Raw genomic sequence first — 6,021 nt, 5'->3', positions numbered from 1 at the left:
GTGTTTCAAAATAAACTTATCTTTATTTCCACTTTATCACTGATACATCCAGATCTACCCTGCACACTCAGCTGCAGGGGTCCACGCACACAGCTGCAGACTCTACCAGGCCTCTGTGCACACAGCTGCAGAGCCTCTATCTATCACCCAATACCCTCGACTCGAACTTACAGACACACATATATCCTTCACAGACCCATAGCACTACAATTCCCTCTCTTCAAAAACTGCCTTCTACCCTTAGAGCCCCACTCTATTTATACATTTCCATGGTCTGTGGACCATGGGTAAGCCGACTTACTCTGTATTATTCTATATTATTTCTTGGGCGGACAACCCTTTGGATCGACCTTTTACATTTTGCGCTCCACATATTTCGAGTTTTACAATATTTTTATCCTAACTTATAGGCTATAAGCCCCAAAACTATTACGCGGGACCTCCGCTACCCAACAGTCCACTAGCACAATCATCGTGACTCGTCCTAATTCACTCGTCAGTGCGGCGAGATGCATTTCCTTGGCTTCGCGGTTCACCTCCCTTTGAGTGATGCTCTTCGTCCTGCTGCTCCTTCATTGTCTCCTGCAACACTTTGTTTGGCTCCTGCTTTGTTGTTTCTATCAATTCTCGCAACCGATAATGCTCATTCTTCTCTTCTCGGTTAACACATAACATCCCCTCATAGGATTTTAGCTCTAGTATGGGAGCTGCATACGGGACCTCCTTATACCATCGCAGCCACTTCTTACCTTCGTCTCTTCTCTTCGCACTGTCTACTGCAGCTTGTGTTGAAATTTTGCAAGACCCTCGTTGTTGTCTGCAAGGTCCCAATCCTCAAGGTACATCAGAGACGACTTATTAACTGCACTTCTACCAGTGGTCTCTATCTTTCCATCCTTGCTCATTTCTTTTTTGGTTCGCCGTCCCGCCCATGGGCTAGGTTGCGGCATCCGGACCAGTTCTTCTTCGTGTCTACCATTTTCCGGTACATCTCCTACCACTGATGTTGAACCCTGCATGATGCCCGCAGTTTTCAACACCATGTTCCTCAGAGAGCCTTGTCTCTCCCTCTGCCATATCACCACCTTGGGGCTTACTCCTTGTGCACAGATAATGAAGAGTTCCATATTGGTAAACATCTTGCGTTTTTTAGAAGCGTAGTTCGCCTGGTGGATGTCCCCCGATGATTTATAAGCATTTTGAATTTCAAATTCACTGGTTCCCGCCTATTCTGGTGCTCCCGTGTTAAACCTGTGGCAGATTGTTCCATATCTAGCTCGTACCCCTTCTCTTAATTACCCACCGCCTGCTCCCTTTTGCTGTAATGTAGACATCTTGTCATGAATAGCGACAACAACGGTCACCTCTCCTCTTAGAAATGCAACAGCGCAATCTGTTCTGCGCAACCGCAACCCTTATGATTGGCCAAATCTATGCGCATCCTGGCACTCGCGCATCCTTCCCCCAGACTGCTTTATCATCCCGCGCTCTCTTTCAACTGGCTGGAGTGGTGAGACTGTCCTTCGAATGGTTAGTCAGGCGGTCGGCCCACCCGTGTAGAGCTTCAGGCGACTGCCATTCACTCTTCCCGGGAAGGGGTCTCCATTGAGTTTGGAAAGCTGAACCGCACCCCCATCGGTAACTTCTTTGATGACATAGGGTCCCACCCAATGCATTTGGATTTTACTAGGGAATTTTTCAAAATTGCTGTCATAGAGTAATACTAGATCATTCTCCTTGAAAGTGCGCACCTTGATATAGCAATCATGCCATGCTTTCTCGCATTGTTTCTGTACTTGCTGATGGAATCCAGCCAAAAAAAAATTCTCCTCCAGTTCCTCTAGCTGCATGAGCCGTTCCTCAAAAGCCCCACGATCTGCCATACCTATAATTGCTGCTATTCACAAACTAGGCACAATGTATTCCATAGGCATAACGGCCTCCTTGCCACAGACTAATTGAAAAGGTGTCTGGCTTGTCAACTTCTTACATGTGGTTTGGTATGCCCATAGCACTGCTCGAATGTGAAATTACCAGTCGTTTCGTTGTGCATTACAGAGCTTGGTCAACGTGGTCTCCAAAATTTTGTTGAATGCTTCAACGGTCCCATTCGCTTGCGGGTGGTATGGAATACTCTGTTACTGATATATCTAGAATTCCTCAGTGAGTGTGCTGATTGTTTCATTTATAAAGTGGCTTCCGCAATCGCTCATGAGAATTTTGGGACATCCAAACCTTTTCAGTATGTTCTCGAACAAAAACTTCGCAGTTGTAGCTACCATGCAATCCTTAATTGGTTGTGCCTCTGCCCACCACGTCAAATATTCTATCGTGGTGATGATAGAGCGTGCGCCTATCTTCCCTCATGGCACGATAGGTCCTATGAAGTCGATTGCCCAGTTCTTGAATGGCTGTAGCGTCATTTGTGCCTTGAGCGGCATTTCATCTCTCTATGATGGTTTCCCCATCCATTGACATACGTCGCAAGCTCGACAGTATGCTTTCGAATCTTGATGCAGAGTGGGCCACCATAATCCTGCGCAAAGAATCTTCTGGGTTGTGGTGCGACCTGCATAATGTCCGCCAGCAACCCCCCATGTGCTTCGGCTAGGATCTGTCCTCGCTCGAACTCCGATACATATTTGCGTAATATTTTGTCATTGCCCATCTTGTATAGGTGCCTTGCAATCATGGTAAAGTCTACTACACGTATCACCAATTCCTTCTTCTGTTGAATAGAATATCAATGCAGTGTAGTTCCTATAGTGAGAAAATGGATTATATCCTCAAAGTGGCCATCTGCAATGCGCACTACATACATCTGTGCATCCAAGAGTCCTTCCTCTAAATTTGTGGGCTCTTTGCTGGTCTCAATGTAGGATAGGTGATCTGAGCCTGTGTTTAGACATCCCGGCTTTACGATGACCTCGAAGTCATATTCTTGGAATAACATCAATCACCTACAAATGCGCCCCCCCAATAGAGGTTTATCCACTAGGTATTTTAGCGCAGAGTGATCAGTATACATCTTAAAGTGTCCTCCGAGCAGATAGTGATGGTATTTTTGGAGCGCGTAGACCATCACTAATCCCTCTCGCTCAGTAGTGGGGTAATTCTTCTCAGCTTTTGACAACTGGCGACTTGCGAATGCAATCGGGTGATCAATTCCCTCCGCTCCTTCTTGAGTGAGTACCACACCCAACGCGATACACAACACGTCGACATGCACATGAAACTCAATGTCCCATTTCGGAAAGACCAATATAGGGGCGGATGCCATTTTTCCTTAAGCGTTTCTAGACTTTTGTTGCATTCTTCATTCCAGCAATAACTAGCATCCTTCTTCAGCATCTGTTCCATTGGAGCCGTGATCTGGGCATAGCACTTTATGAACTTCCGATAGTAGCCTATGTATCCCAGTGTGGTGCATAGTTGTTTGACACTTTGCGACACTTGCAGATTGAGGATGACAACGATCTTTGCTGGATCTACCATCAGACCTTGCTTACAAACCACATGGCCAAGCAGGTTCCCGAAGGGGATGAGGAAAGTACACTTCTTTAGGTTTAGTGCAATTTGGTTTCGACGGCAAGTATCCAGCATTAACCGTAAGCTCGCGATATTTTTCTTAACCAGTCCAAAGACGATCCAGTCATCAAGATAGACCTCTAAGAACTTGTGTATAAATTCCTTGAATGCAGCGACCACAATGCGTGAGAATATCGTCATCACATTATTCAGCCCAAAGGACATCACCATATACTGAAAACAACCCCATTCAGTAGCGAACGTTGTTTTACTCCTGTCCTCTGGCGTGATCTTGATCTGGTGGTACCCTAAGAACCCGTCCATGAAGGAGTAGGCTTCCTGCCCACCCACATTTTCCAGTACCTCATCTGTAAAGGGTGTTAGAAACGGATCATTAACATAGGCATCATTGAGGTTCCTGAGATCCACAGATGCGAATCTCACCCTTCTGTTTCTTCTCCTGCACAACCATAGGACTTATTCAGTCAGACTCCTCAACTGGTTCAATGATTCCTGCTGTGAGCATCTTGTCCAATTATTCATATATGTTTGCTTTGTATTTTCGATTCAATTGGTAGGGTCGTTGCTTAACTGGCTTCACATCTAGTTTCAATGTTATCTTCATTATTCCTAGGTCTCCTAGGATCCCTTTTAACTCCGTGATTTTTGTTGGGAATAAATCTCGATATTCCTGTAACAACTCGACGACCTTTTCCACCGTGGCATTGTCCCAATAGTCCCTAAGCTTTGCATACTTCGGCTCTTCTTCTGTTCTGATATTTACTTGTTTCATTTTCAACGGTGTCGTGATGTCTGGATCTTCAATTTCGGGTACGTGAACCTCACGGCTCCCCTCTAATTCTGGAATATTGATGTTTCGCGGGTCATCCTCATCATATTTTACCTATACATTGTAACATTCTAGGGCCTGGCTTAGCTACCGTGACCAGTCTGGCTACACGATTTCTTCTGGTTCCAGTGGCGTTTTGAAAATGGCGGCCTTCACCAGTTGTAACGTGTTGTCCACGGTATCCATCCATTGGTCTTCAAAGAGGAATTGTTATAGACATTTTTGGGCCCTACAACCCCAAGCATGAAATGTCCATAAACCAAGGGCTCCTAAGTCCCTAAAAGTGTTGTTCTAACCCCTAAAGGAGCAAGGTCAACAGATTACAACTTCTCCCAGAAGTTCTCCATGAGAAACTACTCAGAATTGGTCAAAACAGGATCATTGCAGCTGCTCCACTGGCTAAGTGTGTTGCATCTCACCCAAATACACTGTGAGCGTGCGTTGCATTTCAAAAGTCCCTTCTATGGGGTGCGATGGGCGAGAAATGACAAATGGTAGTGTCATTCCACAAGGTGGAGAGGCAATGGAAGCTTCCAGAATCTTCTCCTGTGACACTTGCCTCACTGAATTCGACCAAGGATGAGTAAGAGGCCCTCAATCTCCAAGTGGAAGCAAGAACTATCAGAGAGAAGACACTAATCAAATCACAAACTGACTCATCCCCCTTACAGATATCTATATATGGATCCCTCATCCCAGAGATCCAGAGGCTGGAATTTTGCATATTGTAAGGAATTGTTGTTGGTTTCCTGAGACAAACATCAGATTGTTGGGTGATGTAAGCTTTGTTTGAGGTGAAGAGGGGCTTCTTTGCTGGGGGTTGATGCTAGGTCAGAACAACCGGTTGTAACTCCTCTTGGCTCTTTTCTTGTTTATCAATAAAAGCTATTTGAGTTTTCCTCCATGCTTTTGTGTCATTGATGCTTGTTACATTTGTATGGTCAATTTACATCTGACCCTAGATTGTTTATGATTATAGATCCATGTCTTTGTATAGTGCCATACTTCTGTGATCTTACAGGTACTTTGTGAAGCTGGGTGTGCAAGGGAGCAGGTAGCTGAGGACTATCAAAGAAGAGAGGGATCAAATCAGGAGATTGGCGCAAGACAGAGGTTGGTCTTTCTGTTTCTCTCTATCTATAATTCATAAAGGAAAAACAAAAGTAGCTTTTCTCTGTTTGTTTCTAAGGCAGCTGTCACACCTTAGTGGGATAGAGCAGTTCTACATAGACACTTTTCCCTGTAACAAAATGGTGACTCCGCTGGGGAATTAATTAGTTTGTTTGTTTATCATTCTTTGTTGTTTGTTTCATAAACTTACGAGTAGCATTCGAACTGTATTTTCCATAACAAATGCAAAGTAGACAACTGCTACTTCAATCCGTCTACTGGATCTGTTTATGATTTAAACAATTGATTCACAAACTATCTGATTGCCCTTGTGATAGCTCTTAGATCCTCCTTAGATCTACCCCTGATTGTTGCATTACTGATTGCTTTTTACTCGGCCAAAACCCAAGAACTGAACTGCAAACTGTGACCCGGAACCCGAACAGAGTCTCGTTTCTGGCCCAGCGCAGGTACTGTTCAGAGATTCTGAATTTCAGCACACTTCCCGAGTGGACAACTACCCTACACCCTTC

Source organism: Pinus tabuliformis, chromosome 4_2 (genome assembly GCF_031772625.1).
Source record: "Pinus tabuliformis cultivar Carrire ecotype Pingquan chromosome 4_2, CPIR1, whole genome shotgun sequence".
Classification (NCBI taxonomy): domain Eukaryota; kingdom Viridiplantae; phylum Streptophyta; class Pinopsida; order Pinales; family Pinaceae; genus Pinus; species Pinus tabuliformis.
This window is presented reverse-complemented; position numbering follows the sequence as displayed.